The sequence below is a fragment of the Manduca sexta genome, chromosome 22 (assembly GCF_014839805.1).
Source record: "Manduca sexta isolate Smith_Timp_Sample1 chromosome 22, JHU_Msex_v1.0, whole genome shotgun sequence".
Classification (NCBI taxonomy): Eukaryota; Metazoa; Arthropoda; class Insecta; order Lepidoptera; family Sphingidae; genus Manduca; species Manduca sexta.
In genome coordinates this window covers 5,076,145-5,090,161 of record NC_051136.1, presented here as the reverse complement: position 1 = coordinate 5,090,161, position 14,017 = coordinate 5,076,145, and positions in this window count along the sequence as shown.

The following is a 14,017-nucleotide window of genomic DNA, read 5'->3' as shown; positions in this document are numbered from 1 at the left end:
AAAACATATTTAACTATTCATCCAAATTACATAATCGTCCAATATTATCAGATTTTAAAAGTAGCTCCAATGATGATAAATGTGATGGTGACAGCTCATAGAGTGGATAAACAGAAGTTGCGAAGGGTGACTTTTCAGAATGGGAACCCGACACAACATAGTTGATAGTATAGGTACTAATATGAATAATTTCGATCTGCAAATCGTTCTAATGATAATTAGATTTTAGATAAATTACGAGAGGGAAGCCAGCAGGAATTGAGTTATATGGATTCTTCGCCATCGATGAACAGTAACCACCCGAACTTTAAATAACAAAGAACTGCGCTACACCGCATCAAAATCGTCACCTAGGCCCTTATTTTGTATGATAGTGTAAACGCGTAACGCGGCCGTGTCATGTTATCTTCGAGAAATGTGCGTGGAATGGTAAAATATAAATGTTTTCTGTAAGCCAAATTTCTATAGTCCTAAAAATGATGCGTTGTGTTACGTGATTGTTACGCACTGTTTAAATAACATGCGGGATAGAGAATAAGGCCCCTATAATGTTGTTTTTTTATAAAATGTCAAGCAAATAAATCTATTACCAATTTACACATATTACGTCACATTTAGTGTTAGCTCATAGCAATCAGTGATTATCTATCATTTTATGATATTAAAATCCTTGTATATGTGTCAAAATTTTACGTATACTAAGAATAACATTTAGCGTATTGTTGCTAATGCATTGTTCCTTAAAAGAATTTTAGCACGAATTATAAGCATTTCCGTCCACGCCCATGGCTATTGTTAAGTATTTACTGTAAAGAGGAGCATAACCTTCACAAAAGTAACTAGCATATTAAGTAACAAAACATAATATTAAACACTAGAGTGAAATAATATTTTTACTTTTTAAAACGCTTCCTCTGTCTAATAAATTATATCATTGTTATAAGCCAGATTTCACTGACATAGGCCGATAAACAAATAGGGGGCTTACTCGATGAAGAATTAACAATTTAAACCCCAAAAATCCAATATAAATATGGCAGCCGGCCGCAAAGAAAAAATAAGGATTAAGGAAGCTGGAAGGACTATTGGGCTTTCTGGTAGATGTCTCATTATCAATTTTTTCTTTACTTAAGTTTTGTCCTTTTTAACGCTATCAAAAACAGAATTTTCTATATTAAGAACTTGTTTCACAACCTCTGAGTAAATTATACTCGTCACATAATTACACCGTGATTTTATAGTCGTTTTGGAACCGATTTTTTTATAAATATTAAAATTAATGTTTACGGATAATAAATGAGACCTCGTGGTATTGCAACTAAATCTCACATACTCCTACGATCATTACGATCGGTGCCATTCATAACTATGAATTAATTGTCGCAACGTTACCACGTTTTAATTAACAACAATACAATTAAAAGACTTTTTTTTTTGGTCCTACAAATTGTTCTAAGTAACTACATTTTGGTCCCAAAATGACTATAAAATCACGGTGTATAGAAGCCGATCAATTACAAAAGTGACGTTTTATTCTGTGCGCCCAATAAATGTTAATAAAATAATTACTACCTACATTAGCTATTTACTACAATAACTGACAAATAAAATTCAATTGAAATATGTGAAACAGACCCTGAATAAAACTCAAAGACTATGAAGGTGTTTTATTAATTAAATAAATGTTTAAGCCGATCAAATACAAAACACACGTTTTAGTCTATGCTCTGAATAAATAGTAAGAAAATAAATGCTACCTACATTAGCTGTTTACTACAATAACTGTCAAATAAAATTCAATTGAAATATGTGAAACAGGCCCTGAATAAAACTCAAAGACTATGAAGGTGCTTTATTAATTAAATAAATGTTTAAGCCAACTAAATACAAATGTCACACTTTAATCTATGCTCCCAATAAATGGTAATAAAATAAATACTACCTACATACTGATACTACAATAACTGTCAAATAAAATTCAATTGAAACATATGTAACAGGCCCTCAATAAAAGACTATGAAAGATTTTTATTAATTAAATTTAAATAACTTCTCTATTTCCAAACACACTGTACTCATATGTCAATTTTGAAAGGTAGGATGCCCAACATGTACTTGTGCGTATTGGATGTCAGTTTTGATGGATCGAACGTCTCTTTGTGTACAAGCCTATCATATCGGATTGACGTTTTGTGACAAGGTGAGTAAACGGTCAACTAACTACATGTGTAGTTAGGGAGGATGAGGAATGCGGATTGACCTCGATATTACAAGGTACAGTTAGCTAGAAAAACAACTGATCAAATGCAAAACTCCGAATCCTTTAAATTCGTCAATGATTACATTTTTTGCTTTTTCTAAGGCATTTTTGTAGTTTATTTCAGAAGAGAAAAAACTCTTCGTAAATAAAATTTTTGAAGCTGATTTTGCGCAGATGTATATTGATTTCATTTATATTTTGATGTATTATGGCTAACAGTAGAAGCCTAGACATCCCACTAACAAAATACAAAGAGGCTTACATTCGTGTTCCTTTAATCATGTATTGATTATGGTGGGAATTATCAAGCATTGGACACATGTAACAAGGTAGAGAATAATAACATAGTATTATTGTTAAATTTATAAAGGATTATAACAGTATTTTGCACGTAATTGGCTTCTTTTATATCGTATCTTCATTAATTAAGAGTTATATAATAATTAATACCCTTGGATAAATGAGTCAGTTAACTGATTTTATTATACTTCAAAATCTGAATCACAGTAATGGAATGTTACCATTTTTAAACTTAATAGCATTATTACTAAGCTTGTAAATGCAAAGATCAAGAACTCTAAAAGATCCTGAACTTTAAAAACATTCAAACTAAACCATAAGATCTCGGATTAAATTTCCTTATCTCCAAATGACGTAAATCTATTGTTAATATTGAATAACACTTATGTAATCGACCTTCACCTGTGGCACGAAGATTCAATTTTTCATCGGGTTTTTGCATCTGTTTATCTCTTAATCAAATTGAATGGCATTCCTCGTACCCGGTATGGATCTTAAAAGGACAATGCGTCTTATTTAAATCTATTTATAGCACTGCAACTTATATCCAACCTTTAGTTACGAAGATTCATAACTACTGATCCGTATGATATTGAAGACAGTTTAATGGATTCTTTACACTTTAAAACTTATTTTCAAGACGCTGAAACAAAGGAACTACATTATATTTATGTAGGAGACATTATATTTACATTGTAGCCAGTGTAACTACAGGACATAATAAGAGTTAATATCTTTTGTTTCGAGATGGCGAACGCACTGGAATATCAAAAAATACGTTGTAATTCAAATTGTTGGGTTGTGTTTGTACTGTTTATGGGCGGTCGTATCGCTTACCATCAGGCGAACTCGTCTTGTCATTCAAAGCTATAAAAAAAAGTGGTAACGACGTCAAAATTTACAAAAGTCTTCTTTATTTGTCAATCACAATTATTACAGACTACAAATGATTTTAGAGAATGGCATGATCCCGAAGTGGGCTAGTTCGAGTTATCACGATCTCAAAGTAAACTTATATATAGAATTGTTTTATTTTTACTTTCGTGCAACCCGAGAGACGGTAGGAGCCTTAAATTCCTTTCTGACTCCTACTTCTCTTAATTTTGACTTTAAGATTGGCTTACAAACGTTTATAGAAAATCATGATGACATATGACGAGAATTTGGATTTTTACCCCTTCTGCTCCAAAGAAAAATTCCTTTAACAACAGCTAGTTTTCTTTATTAGGATAACATACAGTTTGATATTTAGTAATATGTTAAGCACATATTCTTTATATATTAATTTAAAACCAACAAAACACCAACCAGTAACATTTCTAAATCGTCAAAACCGTGAAAACATTAGACTGTTTAAAATAGTTTTGCATACAAAGGGTATTTGTCGCGCGAACTGGATCCGGTTTTGAGCACAATACATGTCCAACGCACACTTCCTACATCTCTATTTGTGGGGTATGCTGACAGCTGACCTATGTCATGAGGGCAGGTGAGAAAAAAACAATTTCTGACGCTGGCTGATGTATCAAGGTTTGTTAAAATGAATATGCGAAGGCGTAGTTTTTAAATGATGTTTAGAGTTTGATTTCTTTCGTTTGACTGTATGAGGTAATTAGTTACAATACGGTAAGCTATTTTAGAGACATTATGTACTTGATTTTCACTGTATGTGATCATTTTCTCACGGGTTTTTAAATATTTGAAGATCACATAAATATTTCTCGCTCTAGGGGTTGGTCTCTCGTTTTACTGAAGCCTTCTCCTACATCATTATAAAGGATGTCATAACTATATTCTATAATAAGCCTAATATTGCAATTAGTTTTAAAGTATTATATCACATGATAATATCCTCAAGAACTGTAAATATTGTCCCAAACCCCTTCCCGGAACCGTGTAGAACAAATTAACATACGTTAAGGTTGATCGGATAATTTTACCATAACACTAATAAATTAAGAGCATCCCCAAAACCAAAGGAAAATTAATTAACTTTGCACATTCTGTAACAATTAGCAAACTTTCACACCGATCCGCTAAGTAAACGCAATGAATAATTTCGGCTGAACAAACTCGTGAAGCCCCTGCCCACATCCTGCAACGTAATTAGGAATATAATAACTTATTTAAATTTGGCTTAGCAAAATGGCGCGAAATTACCGAAGAAAATATAAACAAAACGTACGAACTGAATGAAGCAGCCGCAAATACTGAAGAAGGGGAAGTTTCCGCACGATTACCCTACAAGAACTTGATCAAATTGACAAGGGACAAGAGTGAACGATAGGGACTCGTGTGAATTTAGTTAAGAAGACATGTTTCAACCTAAATATAGACCGTGGAGGCGTACATTTTTCCTTAGAAATGGGGACATCACAGGAAATATTCCTTTATATCTTCGGGTAATATCATATTGGAAAATTATTTTATATTGCATAAATTCATAAGACTTGTTATATCACAGTATCAAAAGTACTAATTAGTAAACGGAGGTATTTTATAATTGACTAGCTTCTGCGTGACTTCACTCGCATTAAAATGCATTAGCGAATAATAATGCACCTTATAACATACAGTGATAATTCAGTTCTTTAAGCCAAAGAATTTAAAGAATCAGATTAAATTTCAGAAATAAGTCTGAACTTATAAACTAACTAACTTCCTTTATAATGATAGAAGCACAGTTACTCACAGTTAATCCCTCTCAGTAGAGGAGGCCCGTGTCCAACAGTGGGACAATATATAATACAGGGTTGATATTATATTATTATAAGCACAGTTAGAAGATTCATCAACATCCAACTAAAACTTTTTCATGCCAATACATCAACGAGTTTGCATTGCATCATGCATTTATAATCGCATTAGTGTATTATCTTTATTATCTAACCGAGTCTCATCAGCTCGTAACAGTTTACGTAATTTATTACATGAAATCACGTCAATGACAGCCTCCCACGTGCCAGGACATAGAATAATGAGCGCCTGCGCAGCCGTGAACTATTAGCCATGACTCTATGCAATAATGAACTTAGACATGTATTTGTGATAGTAAATGTGTACTATTTCAAACAGTTCTTTTGAGCGACGTGTTTTTTGTAGGTTATGTTAGGATGGGTTAGTTTTTAAATTGTTTTATTCAGATTGTAGGTCAATATTTTTTTTTTTAATAAAACCAGTTCCCGGTAATAATAATATATAAATGAGTAATTCTATGCTTTATGCAAGTCTGTATTTTGCAAGATAAGTAACTAAAGTCAGAATAGTTTTGACCATCCTATGGCATAACCGAACACTAATAGATCTTCACCCAACTTAACAAGATACAATTTTCAGCAACAAATGGGCATTATTAGTATACCTACATCGTATTTATAAAAAGATTAACGTAACATGTGACGATTAAACGTCTCATAATATCAATTATATATAATCAAAATATAATCAATAACTATTATTTTAATTTAATAATGCATTTAGCAGATATAGCCGGCGCTATGACCTTAAATTGTTCTCTATAGATGGCATTTGCAGTTAGCACCTGTTGACATATTTTGCCCATTTAAATGTTAACCAATTTTGTTTACGGTCCATTGTCTACAAATGCGTTTATTTATTTGAAATTGCTGTTACGCTTAAAGATTTAATTCTGTTCAAAATATAGAGCTGTTTACGACTCTGGTATAATCTGATAGATTGTTTTCACGACAAATTCCTAATATTTATACGGTTTTGTGTTTTTAGTCCAGGAAGCTATTTAAACACACAGCAGTTCGTGCTTGCATGTATCTAATAAAAATAGATGCAAAAGACAAAAAAATACAGATATACGACGGGATAAAACTGGATAAAATATTATAAAAAGGCTTCCTCGACTGCCTCGGTGGCGTAGTTGTATTGCATGTCCGGTACAATAGCGCTCTGAGGTCCTGGGTTCGAATCCCGGGTCGGGCAAAGTGATATTTGGGTTTTTCTACTCAGTATCAGCCCGGAGTCTGGAATTTGTGCCCGATATGGCGATAGGCTCGCCCCCTATCACATCATGGGACGGAACATACTTGGCGAAAAGTGGGTGCCCTAGTTGCGCCTCTGCATACCCCTTCGGGGATAAAATGCGTGATGTTATGTATGTTATGTATGTAAAAAGGCTTCCCAAAGTGTGGGTACCCTAGTCCTGGCTATCACGTCAATTTTGATATATTGTCGCTTAGATATGATTGCTTTTCAAGGGTTGTTTTTTTATTTGTACGCCAGTGTCCCTACTTCACCTGATGGTAAGTAGTGTGGGATCCAATAGAATGTCGACTGACGAAAGATGATTACCCCTGGGTAGTCGACACAATTATACCAGCCTGTTGGAACCGGGTATACACAGGCTGATCCCGGATATAAAATATATCCTACCACCAGCAAACAGACAAACACAACAAGCAAATATATCCCACTACCGAGTAATTAAACTACACATTCCCTTATGGTAGATAATTAAGACAACAAGGGACCAATTTCAGCGACGAATGTGCAATCAGCCAAGTAAAATCTATTCAAAGGCAAAACAGGAATACAGCAGTAACAGTTGTTTAGAAACATAATCTTATTAGAGTTTATCGACTTAGCTTAAGTCACGACTATTCTGAATTGAGACATTCCATACACGATAACGTGATCCAATTCCTATGTTGATACAATCGTTATTGTAAATACGTTTTACTGCAAAAAAACAATTGATTGACACCTGAGCTATGTCAATTTAAAACCGTTTAATCGGCTCATACTGATAAAATCGATTAGGAATGTTTATGCGTGAATCGATTTCAGAATTATGTCATATCGATTAATATGAGAAGACGTCTTTAGCGTAATATACACTTTATTATAAAAAAATCATTCAATATTATTGCAAAATGAACCACGAATAGAAAGAGTGAGACACATCAAATAGCAGAAGTCATTTTCTATCAGAATTTCTAAGAAAATTATTGTTAATTTGGGATTGGTTCGAAATATGTATAGTTTCTTGGAATAAATAATTCTTTTACAATGTTTGCTGTCTTCAATATTTTGTCCGTCGCATCATTACCTAGACAATTCCAAACTTAGATCGTACGTTCTTTTATCTCGTTCTTTTGTACGTTTCCATGCATGACAGTAACATTCATCCACATTATTATAGATTATTTGTAGTTTCATTATGCCATCGATATTATTCGAATGGAATTAATCACTGCCCGACTTATTACAACCATCCACATTAACAACACTACCTTAAACATGTTATTAAATAACATTATAATTATGCTTAAACAATGGAACAATAGGTTTATCAGACGAAGTATGTTTGCTCATTTCTAAACACACTTCCTCAACTATGTTTATTTCCTCACTAATCATACGTTATTAAATTAGCCCAAGAAGTACAACATAAATTGCACATAATAGCACGTTCAAATTTTAAGCATGAGCTTGAGAACATAAATTATACGGAAATAGTTCTGTTATGTCTTATGTGATTTTGATCGGCGTACTTCGAAAACGTTGTTCTGTATTCAAATCGCAGATTAAAGAATACGGTTAAGGCTTTTTCAATTCGTAAAATAAATTTACAAGTTTTTTTCAATTTGATTTCATAGGTTCGAATTTAGTCGTCAAACGGACCTACATCATAAATCCAGTCTAGATTCCAGAATAGAGCAACCAAGACCCAGATTTAGATCAACCATTGGCCAATCACTTCACAGACGCATCTGTGCCGTAATATATGGCAAAACACTTGCCTCCATCGCTAACGGGAGCCGACCTAATGGCATTATAAACATAACTTAGCCTCCAAGTCAAACACACTCCAACTGCAGTCGCACTATATAAATCTATCTGGGAACATACTGGCACGAGGGTGCTTGCCATAATTAATTCTGTTTATGCTACCAATACGCATTTGATTTGGAATAAAATCAAATGCTATGCAATGTTTAGCAGAATGCGCTTTAGCGTTATGAAGTTTAGATCCATAAATTTTTGGTTCTTAGGTATTGAGCAATTTGTCTGATTGCTATTTCTTTGTGTGAAGTGTATTGACAACAACTTCAATAAATATGGAGTGGATCCTCTACCGGTAATCTTGCCATTTATAAAGGATTGTTCTAAGCTGGAGTCATTAGCTCCAGTCTTAAATTATATGTTACTAATTGCACAGTTACTTCGTCATGATAAAAATACTACTTCCTTCACATTAAGACAGACTTATTTGCAAACTAAATCTTTCCGCAGTTCGTAGCAAGTGCTTGCAATTTTAATATTCATTTTAAAACGGATCTCTTTAGTCGGTGCATTAAAATTACTCGTCTAGACTGAACAGCGTGTTCTAAAGCACTTACTGCTATTGTAATGTGTGCGCAAGGGGTTTGAAGTGGGAAGCGAAAGTGTAGGGGAAATGGGAACTAGTACATAGGTAAACAACGCTGCGATCCTTTTGAAATACTTAGTGATATAGGCGTGGGTTATACGCGTGGTGAAGTAATTGTGCGTATTTATGCGATGTAAAATTTTATTGGTCTATTATTGATTTAATGACGTAATAGTAAGTAGTGAAATTGAGGGTATAATTCGTAGGCAATTAAAATCTGTGAGATTTATATCCTGTATTTAGAGAATAGCAAACTGGATCGGCGAATTGCATCTCGGTCTAGCTTTTTAAGTATGTTATCTAATCAGCGCCATCTTAAGTTCGACTACCAAATTCGACCCACTTTGTAGTCGATTCCTATATAATACTTAGGTATTTTTGCTGGGAATAGTTTTTAATTAAAGAGAAATACTGATGGATATTTTTTTATACTACAACAACTCTGCGTTCCCTTCGAGAATCGCTCGGTCATTTTATCTAAAGTAAGACATGTCCGAAAAATATTTTTTCATGCCCGTTTGACTCACACTTTTAATAAAAAAAAACGAAGTTTTGTTTACTCAGTAGGGCATTTTCATTCTGGAATATTCTATAACTTTCCGTTTCTATCAGACATGTGATCGGAAAGGTGTATTTGACGTTATTCAACGTGTTCCATTGACTCCGAGACAAAGCCTTGGCTCACAATGAAATGATTGATGTTTATTGTCATAAATTGTCTTGATGTCGCAATATAGCACCTAAAACTTCAATGTTACGCTGCATAATTAAAGAAACAGATTGACGTTAAATTGATGGATCATTATTCCGTATACAACTTTCTGTGAAATAGATTATTTTTTTCAGGTCACGGACGTTATTGGACAAATTAGATGTTTGTCTTATACACAATGATTTCAGTCTCAGAGTGCATCCGACGCAAAACCTCCTAGATCTCTAGTTCAACAAGGTAATGGGTTGAAGTCTTGCTTTTACTTTATAGGCAGGCATACCACATATAAGACCAAAAAATATTCAAATCATTTAGTAAAAAATTCAAATGATTAGCATCCTAAAATTGACGCAAAAAATCGAATATTATAAACAATGACAATACAACTTCAGACAGTTTCCTTCGGTCATAACATATTCCTAAGATTGACAAGTCAAGGTGATTAGTGCCCACGCATAAAAATAATTCTTCATTCGTCATTAATGCTTATGAATGTGTCAAAACATGTACAGTATCAATGAAACTTTTGATTAGCAATTGTCGATACCCTTTCATTGAATTTCGTTACAATATAAGAACCTCCAGTAAATTATTTTTAAATGAATTTGTAACCTTAAGTACCTATTCTAATCGAAAATCAATGTAACGGATACTTAAATTAATAAATGGCTGACATTGTTATGGCCTTACGTTCTTTTCGTTTAGAAAATATTTATTTTGGACGATGTATTTTATTCATTTCAATATTTATGAATATAGCGCTTTATTGACACTACAAAACATCCTTGATTTAAATAAAAATTATAAAGATATAACACGATTCTGTGAATGATTCAGTCAAATCATTAAGAAAACTAATGTTTAAATATACAAAATACATGACCATAATAGACCTTTAGATATTTAGGAGGATTCTCAAACTAACCGAAGCATGACTTCATAGTACGTATAAGGACTTTTCAACTTTAAGGTAATACCTTAATACCTTCGAATTCTTACTACTATATACATGTAATTAGACGAATCTAGATTTAAAGAATAAATACATAAAACGACAATATTTAAGGAGATTTACATATCGTTTAAGGCCGAAACCAGATCACACAAGGACATAGAATTTTTAGCGATGAGCAATGCTGTTAATCACCATCAAGTAATCTTCGCGACGCGAAACAAACTTTTAAAGGAAATATTTGATATATAATTAGGGTGTTTGTGGATCAAGCGTGAAAACACCAAAAATTAAAGAAATAAAATGATGTTATAATTTTACACATTAATTTTAAATATTATGAAGATACCGTGTTCTAATAGTCTATCTATATATTTAAATAGTTTTTATCTTATCAAAGGCCAATATCATGTCTTAATGACGCCTAAGGAAAAAAATGTAATTTGCGAGGTAAGTCGTCTAAAAAATAAAATAATATCACTTCTGCATTATATACTGTCCTACTGCTGGGCACGAGCCTCCTCTACTACTGAGACGAATTAGGGCGTAGTCCACCACGCTGGCCTTGTGCGGGTCGGTAGACTTCACACACCCTTAAAATTCCTATAGAGAATTTCTCAGGTATGCAAGTTTCCTCGCGATGCTTTCCTTTTAAATATTAAGTCTGATATAAAATGTATGTTCAAAATGTATTATGTGAAAATGCTGGTGTCTATTTTAATTACGACAAAACAGCGGTCTGAAGTTAACAAGATTTGAACTATGATCCATGACCTGAAATTAATGCAATTAAAATCGTTAATGGAATCTAAAATTAATTTAATAATTATATTTTGGCTTTTGTTTATCGACCTTGCTGATGATTGTTAATATGAACGAGCCGTATCAAATTGTGCGTCTAATGAATTTTATTGTTTTATTGTTATAATATTTGGATGGTCCGTGGTGTGCGATTTGGACACTCTATTGAAAATTTTGGACTGAAAAGTTCAAATTACTTTATACCAATTCATTTTATAGTCGCTACTTTCGACCTTAAAAATGTTGGAGATTTTGTTTGATTAGAAGATAAACAATAGGCCTTTCTAACTTCCATTAACCAAAAATCTAATTCAATTATATAAATTAAAAATAGCGTTTCAATTCTTAGCTAATGTATCCGTCATATAAATAAAGCTATAAAAAACCCTTCACAATCACCGAGACATTAAAGTTCAAATTCATAATTTATTATAGATGCAAAAATGTGATTGTCATTGTAACAAATGACAGAGGCGTGACATTAATATTGAACGGTAAAAGGAACGTTATACACAATATCTTTATTATCAATACTGGCAAAAATATTTCCAGGTATTTCTAGAATAACCGCTATGAAGAATTCAAAGTAAAAGTTTAAGCGAAGTACCAGGCATTCATAGATCAGTTGGAATGTTTTGTAGTTTCTGAACAGATTCGAAGTTTAAAATCCACAAGCGATGTCATTGTATGGTTTCCGAGCTTTGGAAAAATCGCTGGAATTTAATGACGTTCAGCAGATTTTGTAGTGCTTTGTACAAGTTTTAAGAGTAGTTTGTTCTTATGTTACCATTGTACACAATATTGATTAGATCACATATCTTGATACGCGATCAGTTGTTTGTTTTGAAACAATGACAACTAAACACTAGTACTTAAATTACAACTCGAAAGTGTATCGAATGTATACATTCATGTACCACATTTTACAGTACTATTAAATCCATGCATAAACATACCTCTAGAGTACATAGAATGATAAAATAGTAATAGAGTATAAATAATAGTAACACTTGTCGCATAGTGGGAAAATTTCTGCAGATGGACCACGATTAAGTTTCTTTTACCTTTCCCACTATAAACAATTTTACTTTATGTTGCTGCAGACTTGGCTTTAGCCCGTCCGCACCATGCAACCCGGTCTATAAGCCGAGATTCAGTCATGATACAAAAAATAATAATAATAGTAATAGAATAGATACATAAACATACATCTAGAGTATAGAGACTTAAAATGAACTAGGGGCGTTGCCTGTCGAATGTGTAAACGAGTCTTGTCAATGGAATGGGCTTCCTGTTTCATCAGACATGCACCGGCGACACGCTCACAATGAGACCTACGCTCTTACCTTTATCAACACGAGATGGGGGTGTTGTGGTATGCGGCGGTAGAATAAATTAAATTAGAAATAAATAACCCACCCATTCTTCGTGAATGAATTTTATGTCGCGTAAAATAACATGATATGACAATCTTTAATAAAGCAGGAGAAGAGCTGGTTGTTTATCAAGAGCTCGCAGGTTTTCGGAGATTAAAGTTTGTGTTAATTGGTAATATTTGCTTGAGATCCAAGTATTGTAAGAATCAAAACATCCTTTTATTCTTAATCCCATGTTATATACGAGCAGTACTTAGGGATAAAATAAAAATCATAATAAGGACTCTTGAATGGTATTGTAATACCGACATATCCTAAAATAATATCTAAATTAGGGCCCAGACAATGAAGTATTTAAAAAGATGCCATCACATTTAAGCATTTGTTTAAATATAGAAGGCCTGAGTGGGAAAAAAACAACTTAGGAAACTTCTAAAATAATAAAAGACCTTGAAGATAATTCGAACAGCGATTCATGGACTGTTTTGTAATCTTAATTAATGGTAAACAATCCTTCAAATTTCTAATTAACAGGATTTTATTTTTGTCTATTCATTACTCAAAAGGTATTCGTGGGAAAACGGTACTACAATTTCGACGAATTTGATAGAAGCGACAATTCCGATTACTGAATATATTTAGCTATTCATTTACTTAATAAACAGAATTTGATTAACTAAGTAACTGAAAAAAACACCCTTGTGAAATATAAATAAGACTTATTATCAAGGGTTAACAAATATTGGATTGTTTTAATTTTTAATTAAATGAGAAGTCTGCCAAGTATTTTGTTCTGACTGTAAGCGCAACGTTTGTTAACAAGCATCGGTTATTATTTTGCAATTAACTAATCTTAATTTATTTTAAATAACTAAAAAAATACATATGTGGACTTCCTGTGGCTGAGATGATGATGATGATGATGAACTAAAAAAATATTTCCCACTGCAGTGAGGGCCTGATGTGGCACACACAATTGGTAGTAATAGGATGTATGTAAGTATGTTATATCCGCCAGGACAGCGACCACCTTACACAATGTTAAAATCCGCCAGTGTCCATCGTAAGTATGTCTCGTTCTGGGATCAGCCTGTATATATCCGGTTCCAACAGACCGGCATAACTGGGTCGATTGTCGAGGGGTAATCATCTCTCGTCTGTCGACATTCTATTGGACCCCAATTCATTTACCATCAGGTGCAGTGGAATCACA